At 32.5% G+C, this 20,030-nt stretch overlaps 1 protein-coding gene across 6 annotated transcripts in view; it reads right to left on the minus strand.

Moving 5' to 3' along the window:
- The window catches only part of Ntan1 (N-terminal amidohydrolase 1), a 107,275-nt gene that overhangs the window by 74,233 nt on the left and 13,012 nt on the right, over positions 1–20,030 (minus strand). For all 6 annotated transcript variants that reach the window (XM_088204764.1, XM_088204765.1, XM_088204762.1 and 3 more), the window contains one exon: positions 13,861–13,914. The gene's annotated coding sequence lies outside the window, so the exon portion shown is untranslated. The remainder of the gene's footprint in view (positions 1–13,860; positions 13,915–20,030) is intronic.

The raw sequence follows: 20,030 nt of genomic DNA on the forward strand, positions 1-20,030 counted from the left end.
TTTAATTAAGCGCCTCGGCTCATTCATGTATTCAATTTAGTTCTGATGCAGCGACGCTTACAACAGATACATTGTCTCTGTTTTAAATTAACCACTGTTTAGCGCTCCTCAAACATTTTCAAGCCTCTCGGCTTAAATATTTGTTTAATAAACTTAAGTGATGGGATATCATTGTAAGAAACTTAAGTGAATCATTAAAGTGTATATATAGTTATATTTTTTTTTTATATATAATATATATTTTGAAAATATTAATTGGGAACCACCATATAGGTGATGCGTAGGTGCCCGCATAAACGCATTCGGTCTACCTAAAAACTTAACGAATTGGTCCATTATATCTCATCACGCTCAATATGTCGTATATTTCAAAGATGCGTAGCTTTTGTGTAGTTGTGTATACTTTTTCCGACTCTATTATGGAATTTTTCCGTAGAAGGATACGCCTTCTTCGATTAAAACGACACAATGGCGTTGTAAATAAATACTAACTGCGCTGTTTAAGGCACTCGGTGGCTAGCTTAAATTAAGAGTACGCTTTCAAAAACGTGACCTTTCACGGTTATATCTAATTTATTTTATGCGGTTGAATATAATAATATGTTTCATAGGTCGATGTATTTCTATTGATAAAATAAAGACAAAGTATGATATAATAATTGTAATTTAAAAATAAGTATCATCTTGACTTGATAATAAGACACTGTACAAGAAGATTTTTGGCACAATGTAAAAATTACTGACTGATTTCAGCTGCATCATTAGTTTTTATAGACATCCGTCGATTTCATTTATGTTGCAAAATATATCATCTATTTTTTTTTTAAAAATACTGAAAGGTAATTTATAATTACATTTCTATTCTAGAATATTTTTATTACAAATTTCAGTGTAGGATGAAGTACAAATTAAAATTGATATTAGATGTATAAAGCATAACTTAATTTTATCAAAACATAACTAGATAAGAAAAAAAAGTAATAATAATTAAGTATATACAATAGATAAAGGTCTTGTATATTTGTGACAAAATGTACAAAATTATCCAATTCAATCATCAGATAACTTTTACTTTGAAAAAGTTTTTTAAAGAAGATTGAAAAACAGTAGAATTTTAATTACTTTTTCATCAAAATTAGTTGCGAATTTTTTTATGCATTATTTGAATTAGATGCCGGGACACGCATATATACGTCATTCATTGTTCAAAGAAATAACAATTTAAAATAGGTAAATTAATATATATTAAAATTCTGCTGAGTTGATAATTTATTTATTCAAATAAACTATTTTATATGGTTTTCAAACTACATTCCCTGTTTTATTTTTAAATAATATTTTTCTGAACTAAGCCATAAAAAAATACGAGATAAGAAGTTTTGACCAAAATTTTTATGAAATATTACTAATATTCAGTAGCACGAAAAAGGGGCTCAATTGCGAACTTTATAACATACAAACCTACATTGATTGCAAAATTGATTGACGAATAAAAGCCGGTACCCCCAAATTGAGATGGTTGTACAATCGCAAATATATTTTTAATTATCTTATTCCAAAACTTGTGGTGAAATTATTGAAAATTAGGCGTGTATCAATAACTATTGTTGGGGTACCAACGATTTGCACAATTAACTTAGATGTTATTTTAGAATGATCATTTCGAACAAATAAAAAGAGAGATCAATATGTCTCAAAGGTAAGGCCTTAACAATGGAAGAGAGAGCTCGGAACTAGGGCTTCCAACCCGATTAAAATGTTTTACGGTCATTTTTTAAAAACAACTATTTTGTTATGAGGTTAACTATTTTTTACCGTTATTTTTAAATTAAATAAAAAATATTAAGTTTTTCTCAAAAATTATAAATAACGGACAAAATTTATGAATAAATTCCTAAGCGAAGCGACAACGATGGACTGTCTCATTGCTTCAACTCAACAAAAAAGATTCTTTAATAATAGAAATGCATAAAAGTATATCATCCATTATGACTGTTTCAGAAGTGAAAGACGTTTTTAATGAATTATTTCAACAACAACAAAAATTTTAATTATTTTAAGATACTAAAGGGCATACTGTAAATCTCAAAAAAATATACAATTTGTTATTAACGATTAAACCTACATTAACCGTGAGAAAAAGAGTTTTTATCGTTGCAAATATTTTTTGTACAAATGCAATGGTATTTTTTAAATATTATTTTTTTATAATTAAATCAACCGCAATACACATACACTCGTTACAATCTACAAGTACCGTAAAACTGCTCTTTTGTGTGAAAAGGATGTGCGATACGTTCAACCTTGCGCAATAAGATTATTGTTATTTATACCCCTTGTTAACGATCGCTAAAAGTGGACATCACTTTAATGGGTGTATTCAAAAAGCGATACAATTGGCCTATCAACGATGCAATTCACCAGAGCTGTCTCAAATCCGTCGGGAAGGCAGAGAGAGAGAAGCAGATGAAAGAAGATGCTACTGACTCAACCCCAAGGAATCCCAGGCACATCAGTGGATAGTCCAGCATCATTACAAAATCACATCATAACAAATAACAGCCGACAATAACTCAACACTCTCAGATTTTCAAGACCAGCTATTTTGACTCCACCGCGTGATAACAGCAGCTACATTTATATACATATATATATGGTATTGTTTAATAAAATAAACTGTTATCAGCATTTCTAGCTCTTATTTTGGCTTCAAAGTCACACACTTTAGGCTCTCAAACCTAAAACTATTTTACATACGCGCGTTTTACTCCCAATTACATCGTATCATTGAACATTTGATCATATAAAATGTATTTTATTGAATTATTTTTATCTGCCAGCGCATACGTTAATTTAAGATGACATTGCGACACAAATTGAACACTTATGTACATATGCACTGCTATGTTATTAGCTAAGCACACACGTACGGATCTAATTTGCTACATTTGACGGGGGCCCAGTCAATTTACCATAAGACTCGTTTTTTTAAAAAAAAAAAATTTAAATGCTAATTAAGCTTCGGAACACTATTTGCAAACTACATTTTTCAGTAGTTCATTTATTTTGCAACGTTATGACATTTTCAATTTTTACATTGGCCGCCATTTTGTAAAAAAAAATATTTTTTTATATACAGAACATATAGGGGGTGCTCAGTAGTTCTATACGATACAAAAAAAATATTTTAAATCTTCAAAACCAAGCAGTTACGAGCGTTAACGCTACTAAAAGTCTCAAAATCGCTCGTATGGGGGTCCGATCGAATTGATACATCGCTGTTTTTGAAGCAAAAAACTTTTTTTTTATATTTTATTTAGATAAAGTTTAGGCTTTTAAACGTTTCATATATAGCAATCTTTTCGTTTAAAATCAAACCTACTGAGTTACGAGTGCTTAAGTTTTTATACTTGTCGCCATTTTGCAAAAAATTGACACATTGAATTTTGCTAGCGAACATATAGAGGGTGCTTAAGAATTCTTAACTGTCACCAAAATTCAACTTTAAATCTGTATAAATAAGCTTACACTGACCTTAACTATAATATATTGCAAGTCTTATAAGCGTATGTATGATGGGTCGATCGACTCATAACACTAAACGTGTTTTGGAAAAAAACTTTTATTTTTTAATTTTTTTAAACATAAGTATATTCGAAAGTTCTATTTTGTATCAAAAATTCAAGTCTATATCTTTAAAAGGAACCAAATACTAGCGTTAAATATATGCCAAGTCGCATAAAAGCTCGTATGGGGGCCCGGTCAATTTACCATAAGACTCGTTTTTTTTTAAAAAAATTTAATTTTTTTTAAATGCAAATTAAGCTTCTGAACACTTTTTGCATACAAAATTATTCAGTAGGATTTCATTTTGCAAAGTTTTGACACTTTCAATTTTTACATTGGTTGCCAGCTACACGTTGGAAGTAGAGTCTCCAATTACTCGAACCATCAACTACTCGAGTATCGAATATTAAAATTTTAAAATACTCGAGTACTCGAGTACTTTCGAGTATTTACCAAATGTACCAAAATAGCTATTATTCAAATTCGTGCACATATAAATAAATAAATAAAATACTTAGTATGTTAATTTTTACAATTATTTTAACTTCACGAACATACTTTTTAAAAACAATAATGCAAAAAGTGTCTCGAATTTAATATTACTGCTAACCTTTGGTTTAATATTACCGTTATGGAATAAACCCTTTCCGTTGCTGTTGATGTTGGACTTATTGTCATTAACGCGTTGGATAAGGCTTCTAATTTATATCTGTTCGCTTTTTATAGGTATAAAATTTTTTGAACTCTCTTTTTATGTTCTCGTCTTTCATTCCCTTCTCTGCTTTTCTCTTATTTCCTTCGACTATTGACAAAATAGCATTTTGTAATTCTTTTTGAATAGATTTTTTTTGTTACAATATACAATATTGATTAATGCGAAGAATTTAAATCTATATCCTTCGAAGATGTATTTGGGTGAATCCCTTTCACTCTAGAGCTAAACGGTTCGCAAAGAACTGACTTTACTTTAAATGCCTTTAAAACACACAATTGTTTTGATTTATATTTTAAGCTGAGGGATCAGTATAAACAATTGACAACACTTTACGCTACAACTGCATAGTCATAAAACCTAAAAAATTTTTTGTTGATATTTCATATTGTTCATTGCCATAAATTAGATAAGTCGGGACTGTCGAACAGAAAACACAAAAGAAATTTCTCCGTCGTACCCAATAACATAGCCGACGACCGGAACTATGCAACTATGGAACTATGAAAAAATTATACCTGATAGTAACCGCTCTAACTCGGGACTTCGGGCATAAACGCCAAATAAATGCAAGACGTTAACCTTTACCGGACCGAGTTAAAATTATTTTTGTTTCTGAAATATTTCAAATTTTTTTAATTTCGAGTATTAATCGAGTAATTTTCAAAATACTCGATTATCAAGTACTGGAAAAATAGACAAAAATACTCGAGTATCGAGTACTCGATTACTCGAATTGGAGACTCTAGTTGGAAGCTACTTTTGGAATTAAACGTATCTAGAAAACTTATAGCGAAAAGCTAGAAATTAATGTGATTTTGTAATAGCTAAAAATCAATGCTCCAGTTTGAATCATTCCTTAAACACAAACATGTTAAATACTTTTATAACCACTCCTTTAGCAGCTATCAATGCTGAGGTAATTTACTTTGATTTAGGGAATTTATTAAGCTCAGCTGTCAAACTAGTAGCTTCCTCTTTGTACTTACTTCCTAATTTCACGAACCAAGAAATTAATTTCATCGACTTTCAGATTACGTTACGAATAAAAAATACTATAGAATGAACATCGTGTGTGTATGGAAAGCCCATTAATGAATATATACTATATTGTTGTAAATTAAATAAATAACTACCTACATTATAGGTTTAAAATTCGTTAACCTATAAATATGCCGCTAAGCTTAGTGTATTATTCGCTAATTTTTAATAAAACAAAAAAATATATTATACGTAAGAAAGAAGACAGCAAGAAATATATAAAGATAAATATACTATATAATTATAAAGATTTCTGATAAAGAAACAAATTTAATTGGGCCAAAGTTCTTTAGTCCCAATGTGCTGTTAAAAATCATACAGGCATGGCTCTCTCGCATCAGATTTCACACCACGGACGACACAATCTCCCATAAGATTCCCACGAACCGCTCGACAAAACCAGCCACCCCACCCCACCCCACCCAATCGATCACCGTTAGAGATTATCACCTGAACACTGTTATTTTACACCGCAGATTTCGCGGCATCCCATATAAAATGCATAATAACAATGCTAACGACGGCTTGATCGATAAAGCGACGAGCATGGTTACCGACACACAATAAAATAAAGTTTCTGTACCATCCATGGAAATAGTATTATGAAACGTGAACCATTAAGGCCGTTTCGTTGTCCGTCGCCCGGCCTATGATTTACGAGAGGCAATTACCGACGCAGCGAGCAGTCGCCGTTAATTGTCGTCCCACCTTTTAATTCTGGTGCTGTTTGGTCGGCGTTATTTATGCGTTGGTTCCGATGCTGAAACGTAACGGGGGTGATGTATGAGGCGGCAATGTTTGCATTTTGGGTGTATTGTTATAAATCAAACATCAAATATGTGATCATACAATTGCTAGAAATCGCAAGCCTGACCGTCCCTACATATTTATTTGTCTTTTTGTTGTAATATGACATGTACAAGCCCAATGCGTTACAACGGGGTAATTATTAATACATAATACACAATAACTACTAATACATCATATGCATATAACCAAACTAGTCTGAGATTTGGTGACATATAGCTAGTTTTTATTCACTTGTTGCAATTGTGACAAATATAAATCGGTCAATAACGATTTTAGATCCATGTCTTTAGATTGCTCATTTTCCAAAAAACAATGTTAATAGGCATCGTAGTGAGGAATCGCTTCTTTTGGAGCAGTTTTAGAATAATCTCGATGAGGGTGTTTTGTCGAGTAATCCGTGGGAATTTCAGGCAAATGTGTCGTCCGCGGACCGCTCGTGTCAGTGGCGTGACCGAATCCCGGACACTTTTACATAATCGTGGCCATGACAGGATTCGCCCACCTCGTGAGTTAATTGAATTCACAGACGAACGGGACAGGTGCTCGGGACGCTGATCCACGCTTTTGACTCGTTTGCCTCTTGTTTGTACTGAATTAACGTATCGAAGGCGATGGCGCATGTACATTGTACCTACATTAGGCTACAAGTCATGTCTTTGTTTTGCAAAGTACACAAAATAGTTATGTAAACCGGTAAATATATTTCACTTAAGGCCCGAACACACCAGCGCGGGTACCGGCACCAATAGTTTGACACATCGGGACACAAATAAGATTATAATGTGCAAAATAAAATTGTAATAAAATATCATATATGTATGATTTAAACCAGCTTTTCGTAAAAATCATAGATGTATTTCAAAACATTGGCAATAAGTAATATATGGGATTAGTTTTATGAGTAAATAGTGTATGTAAGATTGCTTTTCACATTAAAATTCTCATCTTAACCAGTCAGATAACATCAAACGGGTTATAATTATAGTTGGTAGTAAATAAAACAGACATAAGCCTGAAAATAACATCTGCTTTATAATTTATTATATTTGTATTACTGCAAGACGTTCACTATAAAACTAAATAGTAAAATGATGTATTTGGTTAAATTATTATTATGTTTCGTAATCATATTGCATAATATGGATCCTTGATTGCACTTAATTGAATTACTGATTGATACATTACAAGCAGCTCTTTGAAGTTTGCATTAAACCAAAAGTACCTCGGCGTTTTCATGGATTTAAAAAATGAAAAGATTCTCACTATGCTTCTAAATGGTACAATTTGTAGCAAAATTAATAAATTTAACGCAAATTTATCGCACCGAGCGGAGCTATACAGACTTGGAGAAGCGAAGTAGCCGCCGCTTCCCACTTCACGTCAAGCCTCGTCCAACTACAAAGTTTGAATTCTGGGGCTCAGGCCGATCTTCTAAAACGACTGTATTTTACGACAAAACTACGACCGCAATTATGTTTCTATAAGTTATTACACAAATTGTGTCTAAACAACACGATAAAAATATTACTAATTATCTTGTTTCATTTTTTTAGTAAAGTTTTCAATTATCAAGAGTTATTGTTATCTCGACGCGACCAGAGCATGATTAATGGCCCGGTCATCCTGTGGTCACACCTCATCTCGGATTACAGCGTCCTGATTAGTTCATTAGACACATATGGTTCATTAGGACATTATAAATGGCCGACATTTGTCTTTATTGTGTCTCGCCATTGTTTTAATATATTTTTACGTACTTTCTGAAAATTTTCCCTTAGGAGATTAGATCGCGGGGTGGCGATTGCTCGCTCCTTGAACATTAAAGGGAAAAATAACCGTCGATTTGTTTTAACAGGATTTGCATGGCGAAGGCCTCAGGGGGAACCCGTCTTAATCGGACCATCAATCGCCATCGGATGGTTACAAATCGAGCACAATCTCACAAATGTGTGGCTCTAATCTGATCTGAAAATTTTAATAGAAAACTAGATTGATACATGGGTTCAGAAAGGTACTTCTAATATATGGCAGTTGGATTAAATTGATTCATCTATTAAATTTTTACTGTATAGTTATTTGATTTTGTTACTACATTTTCAATATATTCAGAAAGTTGGTATTTTGATTGAGAAAATCTCTGAGGATCTGTCCAAAATCAGCCATAAATATTTACTCACAAAAATAACGTATTCGGCTAAGTATTTATGCGATCGACATTTTGGCCGCCATAGACGATATTATATTATATGCATACGAAATTATAAAGATTAAAGCCTTCATCCTCCCGATCTGTGAATTCAATGTAACCTCCGCTAAATATCCGTTACATACAAAACAATACTCGTCTCGTCGGTTGAAGTATCGCATACAGTATATTTTTTCTCCTCGAAAATATGATTATGTCCTTGTAGCATTGTTTGTTCGTAGCATTGTTAATTGGAGCACGATCGTCTCCTGGCGTGGGCGGATCCCTATACTTGTATGTAAATCGTCGTCATGTTTTGCTTCGATTTCGCGAGTTGAACAACCGTTTTGCCAACAATCGCCCCTTTGGGGGATAGTGGGCGTTTGGTCAATAAATTAACGGAATCCCTTCGACTATCCCGGCTTGACCGATACAAATGCGTTCAATCCGTCTCCCCGCACCTCGGATTTCAATACCGCCCGCCGAAGACTGATGGCCCTTCGGTAGGGCATCATTTTCTAAACCGGACGCTGCACACCAAACTCGTCGTTTTGCGCGAGACCGGATTGAAACGGTGGAAGCTTTCGCCAATGTTGAACCTAAGTACTGTTATATCTAAAGACCTTAATAAGTAGAAGACTATAGAAATAATGGATTGATGCAAAATATTGTCTGAAGAAAACCTCATAATGAGCATTTAAAATATTTTAAATTGAAATATGTACCAAAAAGTAATAGCTTTAAAAGCCAACAATACTTGCTCCATAAATATAACGGTCGACTAAATTCAGTGCTAGTTCAGCATATACAAAATAATAAACGTATAATAAGCTACCGATTATCCAGTCGAGTTATTTAATTATATTAATCCAAGTGGATTACCACTGCATAATCAAACACTTGCAAGCCCTTTTATGCAACTGAAGAATTTAGATTCACCAAAGCTGTGAAATGGAACTCGATTAGTTGTAAATGCATTGAGCACATGTAATTGAGACGAAGAATCTTTTAGCTTCAGACTGCTTCAATTGTTAAATTGTTTAGCAAATAAATAAGATAGTCGCTAAAGGTGACAGAATTTTAATGAACCGCTTTTCTCATTGTTAATATTATGTTGCAGTCACGAACGAAGCATCCATACACTTGTATGTGTTGGCATTTATATTAATTCAATTAAAATCATCGTCTATGTTAGGGGTTAGTAAACTGCGGCTCACGAGCCGCGTGCGGCTCTTGATGTATGCGTATATTGAATGTAAAAATAATCATAGCAGAAATTCTAATTAATAAAAAAATATCATTCGCTACTAAAACAATGAAATATAGAACTGTTAAGATGTGTTAAGATGTGACATACCGAAAAGTAAATTATATAAAAATTACTGATTTTTTATCAATTGCTGTATTTTTATCAGTTATATAACACCTGTAGGGCATACAAAATAACCTTTGAATGTTTGGATACAATTCGTTGCATTCTCAGCATAGCGTCTACAAAATGAAGCACTTTTTAAAGTTAATAAGATGCGGTGTCGACAATCCGTCAATGTTTGGCGACTTTCAGCTGTGAGCTAGAGTCCTAATCGCGTCCCTTATTCTTGCCCGTCACGGCCAGAGCGTCAGCGCTAAAGAACACTCCTATCACAATCCAGCTTCTCAACGAGCTTGCCAAACACGAGGGTGTTTTAAATGATAGCTAAGAGAAGCTGGGAAAAAATATGTTGAATGGTCCTCATCTATTTTATATGTGCACCATAATTCTGTTTTATTTATTTTTTAATATTTATTATTTTATTATTGTTTATATAATGGTCATTATGACACATTAGAGAGGCGTGTTAATTCATAATGGTCAGATTTGTAATAAAAAATAAAAATAAAATGTGATAATTTACATTCCAAAAAATAAAATTGCATCAATTTTAATAGATGATGCCAAAAATATGAGACATTTAAAAAAGTATTTGTTGTAATTTATAAAGAAAAAAATATTCACGGGGTCCAAAATTTAATTTTGTAATACACCAAAAAAGCGTTTTGTGCACATACATTTTCAGAATAAATTGAAAATTTTTAGGTGAAATAGACCGAAGTTCATATAATATATTTCACAACAAAGGGGGTTGTTTTAGGGAGGCTCAAAAAAATAGCACATCACACCTAATAATCTTTAATTATAAATTACAATGAGATGGAAAAAAACTACGTTTTCAATACTTGATGAAGTAATCTCATTTCTACATTTTGAAAAAGTGTCTAAATATTTACAAAAAATATGTGTGAGGTATTCACCCAAATGCGCAGAAAAATGCGTAACGACACTTGCAAACGTAAAAATCAGTAATAAAATATAATTTAACAATTGCACAATTCAAACAAAGTATTAACCCGCAAGAAGATTCCGAAATATTACCACAATAGATTTAAACTGAACAGAGAACAGACCACCACGGCTAAATCCTCGCAATATCCAGAGAAATAACAACCTTTTTGAACATAAAGGAATGCATAGAAAATGTTTTAAAGCAGGCCATTTATCACATCGTTATTACTCCTGTAATGACCAAATAATCTATACCCTTTTATGCATTATAGACTGCATAAACAATACCCCATCGGGCAACAGAAAAAACTACATTTTTATTACCCCCTTTGCATTATTCGATCTTCGGACTGTGTTAATTTAGAAAATTTCACTCTTTCAATGCGTGCACATATTTTGTTGGTCGATTATACAAGCACAGCAATTGATCGACTGATATCTGTATTATTGTGATTCGCCGGAGATGTCCTGAATCAACGGTACAAAAGGTCTGATTCCAAGAGAGATATCCCAAAGGCAGAGACGAGTATACGTTCCAGACGCTCTAGAAATAGTTCTGCGACTAGAGACATCCTTGCGAGTCGAGACAAGCAACGATAGACCTCAGAGGGCCATACCGAGGACATCATTCTCCCGCCAGCTTTTCCACCAGCGATTTGGTATATGTACTATAACTTAATAAATTGTTACCAGCTTTCCTGCGTTTATTTCTAGCTACAAAGTCACACCCCTTCGGCCTCAAAACGCGAAAAGGCAATACCTTATTTAAGTTCGATTATAAGGGAATCTTTTCTGTAATAATTTAAAACTAAAAAAGCAACTTGATTTAACGAGCCTTTATTTAATTACCTTGCCATTGAAATTGAAGATTTTGGGAAAGGAAAATTAAATTTGTTTCACAATACAAGTTGAGCACTTTAAAATATCTATAGAAAGCTATGACGCCATGATTTTTTTATTAGCCAATGGAATAGCCTTTTAAACTCATATGACCAGCTAAAAATAATGGATTTAATATTTTTACTATACATATGTATGTGAACAATAATTTTTAAGCATGAACCATATAAAAATATATTGAGAAACCTGAAACTAAGAAACTACAAACTTTCAGAAGAAGTGCTGGGTTATTGCTCATATTAGTTTTAAGGAATGCATACAAATTTAAATCGTATTTAAAATATATATTTGTGACTCTAAAAATTCTAGCTCGTTGTGCTACTAATATCTGGCTCTTTTGAACTAAGAGTTTGCCGATCTCTGGTCTAGGGTCAAGTGTTGAAGTATACAACATAATTAGAAACAAAACGCGGGCGAAGATGGATACGAAAGCTAATGTATTAGGAGATGGTTATAGTACGTATATAATTTTATAAAAAAAAAACTCATTTTCAACTCTAAGGCAGATTTATCATCTCAAAAACAACATAATACGCCCATAAACTAATACATCATTTAGACATTGAAAATATGAATAATTTATTTGGTTTAATTTTATAAAAGCTTAAAATCAATTTGAATGTTGTTATATTATATAATTTACAGAAGCAATCTCTAATAAACTAAAACAACATAATAAATAAATATATCATTCGTACAACAAAAACATGGTAGTGAATACTTTCATGTTATAAACATTCACTGAATATATAAATAATCATTGCGGAAGATAATCATAAGATTGAGGAACTAAGTCTAGAAATACTAAAAAATAATATTTTACTTAAGCTTAAGGTTAAATTATAATACATGTTTAAAAGCTTGTGCTAATATTACTTATATAACGTTCAACCTGTTCCATATGTTACTAAAAAAAACTAGACATGAACATAGTACGTATAACAAAAGCTTTACAACGTGCCAGTGAAACTTGAAACACAATAATGCATATCCAATTTCCTGATTCGAACACAATAGTAGAACGTGAAAATTGAAAATGTGATGTCGTTATATAATACGTAAATGTAATAAAAAAATATATGTAATAATATACATTTTTTATAAACATAGTACGTTTCAATTAAAAAATAATATTTATACATTCAGATTATAGAATATTAGACAATTAAAAATTAGCAATAATTAAAATGTCATTGATTTTTAAATGAAACGGTTAGTAAAGCTTCTTTCGGAACAATTCCTTAGGAAGAGACTAAATTTATCGCAAAAACTTAGTTAAAATCATACTAAAACTAGGTATTTGCATTTGTAATATGTATTTGCGAAGTATTTGTTACGCCGGCGTTGTATAAGCACACGATCTGATCGTATATTTGGGCGGATTAGAAGCTAAAATAATGCACTTTGCTAACACAAATAAAAACATTGTATATACAAATGTCAAAAGTTGACAACGAAAATGTTGCCAAGTCTCCAGTTGTATAAAAATAGTCGTTAAAAATAAATATTATCAGTAAAGTTTGTTTTCACCCTAAAGCATCGCATTAGCTAGTCGGTCGAGAGTATAATAAAGTGAAGATCACAGCCGACAATAATTCAACGTGACACTCCAGCGAATGCTCTCAGACTTTCAAGCTATTTTGGCTCCACTAACTAATAGCAGGAGCTACATTTCAATATATATTTGAGAATTAATATATGCTCATAAAAAGAAAATGTTACTATGTTTTCCAGCATCTATTTTAGCTGCAATCCCTTCGGCATCAAACCCCAAAAAAATTAAAGACTACATTTTTATCTGATATTTGTTTGGTAAAATAATGCGTTAATTTCAACAGTTTAATTTAAATTAAATCTTTCATAAAGTATCTAACAGATTTTTTTGTTAAGCATATTTAAAAAAAATATAATTATTATGAAATAAAAACATTTAAAAATGCGCGCCCTAAATAAACTAGTCAAATAACTGAATAAATCAGCTGCTCTTCCAAAAGCATTGATTGACCTAAGAATTCCAATATTCTACGCTATTTTTCATGAACCCATCTACAAGAAATGCGTCTCGCGTGTCTCTCACAGCAGCAGCCACACGACTAAACTCCTCTTCCGAGAATGCACGTGCGAATTCCTGGTAAGAGGAATCTGCGTTATCTGCTCTCCGTATCCGCGGAACCAACACGGTTCAAGTAGCCGAAAGGAGCATTGTTAACCAAGCCATAAATAAATATATATCTCACTTTTAAATCGCACGATATAGGACTAAACGCGTGTCCGAAGAGCTGGTTTTGATAAATAAAAAAATCATATATGGAATCTTCTTACCTTTAGCGACGTGTCGAATTCACAGTTGTCTGAGCATGTTCACGCCGCCATGATCTGAAATTACAATATAAGATGTTCAAGTCAAAATCGTAAGTCACGTTGACTAAGCATAAAGTGTATACTATTAATCCAAAGTGTCGAATAGCGATAAAGACGGACAGTGCGAAAGGCAAATTTGAAAGGTTTGATTGGCGTGTGTGTATGTATCATATGTGTCGAAAGGTGAAAGTGTTACATAAAAATTTAATGATGTTCTGTGGGAGGATCGAAAATAGTTTTCCATTGTTGATTATGTGCATCAAAAGCTCATCTTGAAATGATTAACATAATTCATATGTAAAAAAACATTGGAAACCACTGAGTCAACTCGCATGTTCATTACATGGCATAAAATATAAGTGTAGTTTTTAACGATACATTATATAGGGTGTCTTAAAAACAATAATAAATTGATCGTAGTAAAAATGTCAAAATATGTTATTCCCCGTCGAAAAGCATTAAATCAACGACGACGAGGATAAGCGACACGTATGAACGTTTATTGTTAAGCAACATCGACGAAAGGTAATGTGGTACTAGTAGATAAGGGCATGCTTTACCGCCCGTGCGTGCCGCGTATCGTCGTCGTTGATCATCGACGAAGTTATTATTAAAATAATTAATACCCATTATTTTTAAAATATCAACTTGAGCAAAAATACACTATTTTAATTTCAAAATACCATCGTTTATTTGTAAGCATCAACCAAGGACATATGTGCTCTATATATTTTTTAATTCTTATTTACATTATGCTCATCAAGATAATAAAGAAGCTAGATGTCTTCAACGGAATTCTTTGGGCACATACATCTCAAGATGTTTTGTTTAGAAAATAAATATTTCAGTTTCACCAGAAAACAATATTTCAGCTAAGTACGGTTATTAAGACATTTTAAGAGCAACCAGAGTAAAAATAATATTTATTTGTATTTATAATAAAAATGACTAAAATCAAATAGAAGAGGAACAAATAAATAATGCCGAATATGAATTCTATCCATTCGATTGGCGTCGATGAAAAATTGATTTAATTAAATAATTATAAACATTAGGCTAGTATGGAGAGTTTATAATTACGATTTATCCGAATTTTGTTTGAGACCAAGGGTCAGTCCTTCCTGACCTTCCAGACCTATTAGCAACGCGAAATTATCCCGGATCGGAGAGTTATTGGGATAAATCTTGGCAATGTACAATGAATGAATGACTGGGTCATGTGTGGCACGGTCTGGCGGATAATTTAATGAAGTCATTAAGCTTCATTAGGCTCAGCCATTAGCCGGGTCCAGCACCCCGGGCCATCGGCCATATATTCGGCCAAGAAGGGACAGTGGGCGTCTTCTGCTCCGGAGACACGCCCATTTGGGAATTGAAATGTGAGGAACACACACGTGACACGTATGAGTCAAAATCTTTATTAAACAATACATTGAATTATTGTAAATATCAATAAATATAAATATTGATTTAAAAAAATGTACACAATAGAAAAAATGTGATCACCTGTTTTGGTGATTATTGCGGAAAGAAATATTGCGAACACGAAAATTGCTGACACAAAATTTTTTGACATTACAAAATAAATGTTTATTTTGAAATTTATAATATCCAAAATAACTTAAGCATGTAACACAAACGATAACAATAAGGGTGTTTTTTTAGAGGTATAGAACTTTAAAATTAGATAAAACACATATAAATCGTGGTAATGACTATGGTATTAGCTTTATTAGAAAAATAATTTTATGCCATTAGATTTTTTTCTTTAAAGATGACTATAGTATAAAGAATAAATTGTCGCAAATACGCGTTAAAAGCGCAATAAACCAAAGTGCTATTAATTTAATTGATATTTTTAAGCTGACAGACGTGATGCATCTCCAAATGACAATAGAAAACAGCCGTTCTGTGCCTTAAAAATGGTTTTAAATTTTTGTGTTAAAGATAAATCAAACTGACGTATAACCTCTAAAGTAATTAATAAAAATTGCCATTGAAATTGAGGTAAATCCAGGGAAGTACATTAGAAAATAGCTAACAATAATAGACTCTTATGGCAAGTGTCCAAATATACTTAAAATCCCCTAAAGAAAATTTAGAATGTAAGCTACTTTGCTGTAGAAAAAAATATGCATCTTATTGTTATTACTATGGACTAAAATAGATACTGTACGATAACTAAAAACGCCGTAGTGGCCTAAAAAGAGTTGCAGGTAACAAAAAGAATCCCGAAAAAACATGTCTATTTGATGAGCCATTTGTGGAATAATTATTTTTAATTTCTTAATCGAGATAATAAAACAGGATCGATTGCTTCAATTATTATAAAATAAAAGACCCACTATAGTAATCAGTAACAAAGTTTTTAAACATGATAATGCATGTCCTCGACCGTAAAAAACCATACCAAAAAAATAATAGAATGGAAAGTTGTCGATCATCCTCCATATAAATGTCATCGAATTGAGATTTGTTGAGATCTTTGTAGCATTATTTATGTTTTCTGGGTTTTACTACTAAAAGAAATATAACATATGTCAGACGATATGACGACATACTAAATTACCATTTTAGAGAACTTTTTTTCCTAAAAAGTAATCAAAAATATGCTATAAAAAGACAAATAATAATAGTATGATTGTATCAGACGCTACAAATATAATTTTTAAAATCGCGTATTTTTACCAATATTCACGCAGTGGAGTCTATGTAAAAATCAGTCAAACATTGAAAGACAATATTGATGAAGTCTTTTATTACGTACCACGAGTTTGTGGATGTTTACCATATAACAACAGTCAAGCCTACTACTGTATAAATATCAACGATAAGCTGAATATTAGAGAAAAATTGAATTTCTCTGTAGGCTATTTAGAGCAACACATAGGGTACAGTTGATAATCTATGGATTATATTTTAATTCATAAATAAACCTTACAAAATGTCAATTTACAAAGTATAAAAATATATAATGATTTTATTTCAGCAACGTCTCGAAAAATTTTATATGTTTTACACAAACTATTATTTAAGTTAAATAGTACATAGTTTATGTAAAACATGTCAAATTAAACCATTATATATTTTAGAGAATTATATAAAATATCTTTAATTGTTTCATAAAAGGAAATGATATGTGTTCTTTTTTTACTTAAATTTCCAGATAATGAAGCGACAATGGTCATCCATAATTGGGCACTAAAACGCTTTTAATTTATTATTATATGTATTATACATACTAATGCATAACGTTAAAAAGCATATATGAATGCTTTTTACAATATTATGGATGTATGGAACGAAGTAAGAAAACATTACCTTAATGGTATACGATGGATTGTGAATGGTTTTTGATTTTATGTGCATATATTACACATCAAAATCTTCCACGCCTTTCAATTTATTTGAGTGTATACGTATTACACACTGTAATTCAGAATGCGGCAAGGATATTTATCCTTCCATTATTTAAATATTGACGTTTGTATTTAAAATATTTACTTATTGCTATGATTATTTTTGATACATGAAAGAAAGTACACTAGTACCTGCCGAGTATTTTAGAATGGTTACATTTTACAATTGTAACCAACTAAACATTAAAAAGTGGCCAGTAAATTTGTTGTTATTTTACTGTTTTTATGTTTTTTGGTTAGAGGGAAAAATTTGCAACCACTTCTAAATAGAAATGTTTGGCACCATCAGAGCCACTCGTGAATAACTCTGGTGAGTTAATCAAATACGACACAAAAAATGTATTAAATCTAGTGACCAAGACTTTGGTGATGTCATCATGGAGTTAAATCAAAAAAATGTCCAACAACAGAAAGCTAGTTACCAAAAATTTCATTCATCACCAATCTTACGTGTTCAAGGTCACTTCGGTTCTTGTACGAATGTAAATATGACGGTAGACATGTGCCAAGATTCTCAAAGAGCAGCGCCAAATAGCTAGATGTGAATATTGGCACGGACATTGTTGCGAAATTAAATTTTGATAGGAAAAATCGCGATACCTGTGCGTTAATTCTGATACTGCGAAAAAATAAACACTGTTGAGTGAAAACATGTACACACTTTATATTTTTGATTGAAAATATGCATAAACATCGTATTATAAGAAAATATATCGCTAAGCAATTTTCAATATCAGTATTGTAGTATTTCAGACAATATTCAAATTCTTAAATAACAGTATTGATACAACCAAAATACTATAGTTTCAGTATATACCATTTAAGATGGCTATTTTGTATTATTGTAGTCTATACCATGTCCATTACTAACATTTATTATATTTATTTATTACAAATCAGGTTAAAATAACTTGACAGGTCTTCCTGTATGACAGGATATAATAAATCACTGGATTCACAACATTTCCGTTGCAATTCAATACGACCTTAGACAATGCCCATCAAGCGAACGTCGCTTTCTAAAAGCGTAAACCTATTTCGCCGTTCTAAGAAGCGACTGCAGTAATTGGCTGTATGAACGCTGCATAATTGCGATTGGTCAGTAAGCTTTGCAGCTCTGGATACTTAAGCCTGGACTCCGATAAAGTGAAGGCAATCACCAGCAGCCACTCAAAGAGACCAGCAGACGCTCTATGCCCGCGGACAACATACAAACATGGATATCCCGCCGCCAGATTCTCCACTACCGCTCGGAGAACATACTGTCACCATTTATCGTCTGTCGCAACATATGTAAATATAATGTAATAAAAACTATAACTATATTCCACCTTGAGTCTCCTTAAGGTTTTCAAACCTTAAAATACAAACAAGTTGTATTCAACATTTCACACAAATACTTGCAAATACTCAAACATACTTAAAAATACACATACTTTAACACTTATATTATTAAAAATGCACACTAAACGTTAAATTATAGCAATAAATATGTTTTTTAACTATTGTGAGTACAGATAAAACAGATGCACCATAACACAGTGTGGGGGATCTTATTCTTGAAACTAGCGTTAATTTACTAGATTATTTATAAAAAATGATTCTTCGTTGCATTGAATAAATATTTCTTTGTTACGAAACGGTCACAGGAAACAATATATCACCGGAAGACAAATAGCACTGCAAGGCCACAAATTCCCGTTACACAATTAAACCTGGGAGATATCCATCAATAAAATGTCACTTTCTTAAGGCGTATACTTATTTCGTTGTACTAAGAAGCGAGTGCAGCGATTGGCTGGATGATCGCTGTATGATTATGATTGTTCTGCAAGCTTTGGACTCCAATGGTGAGATGGCAGTCACTTGGCAGACTCCGGCAGACACAAAAAGAGACCAGCAAACGCTCACCCGCCCGCGGATAACATACTGTCATGGACGCTTACACCAGAGGGATCAACCCCACCGTACGAGTACCACAACAGAGAGGGATTAACCTGCGCAATACCGTCTAGAACTCTTAAGGATCTTCCACGGACAACATCCCCGCGCCAGCTTCTCCACTAATGTTCAGAGAAAACATCTCGACGATCTAATAAGATTCTCACAAGTTTCTACCTCCGTCTTACTGGCTGCGAAGTCACACCCCAAAGGATTAGAATCCCAAACACATAATTCAAGTTCTGTATAGATATCGCCGAAAACATCTTTGTGTATGACAAGTTTGTTAAGAAGCTGGATGGATCGTCCTTGAGTCCTGGCATCCTGGCCGCAATGGGCAAGAACAAGGGACGCGATCGCGATTCTCTAAAGTACTCTAGAGCTCGCAGCTAAAAATCGCTAATCTTTGATTGTCGACCCCGCCTTTTAGAAACTTTAAAAAGTGGTTCATTGAGGAAATGCTACGCTGATAATACATATGGATACGATCCGTACTCCCTATTGTAGATATATGTATTTAAGAAATTGTATTTAAATTCTCTTTATAAACACTATTGGATATAAGCAATCACCATTAAGATAAGCTGCCTCTAAGGTACCTACTGAGTATAAAGGAACAATTTTCATGAGTTTTGGAATGCTTGGAACGCTCTAGTCAAACCGGTTTCGAGCAATAAAAGTATATTAGATTGCAATTACACGAGAAGCATAGCTTAGCGTATATTATGCCAAAATATAAATTAACATATTATTGTTTTAAAGTTTTCAATA

The sequence above is a fragment of the Plectrocnemia conspersa genome, unplaced genomic scaffold (genome assembly GCF_051122295.1).
Source record: "Plectrocnemia conspersa isolate PC_06_02 unplaced genomic scaffold, ASM5112229v1 ptg000014l, whole genome shotgun sequence".
NCBI lineage: Eukaryota > Metazoa > Arthropoda > Insecta > Trichoptera > Polycentropodidae > Plectrocnemia > Plectrocnemia conspersa.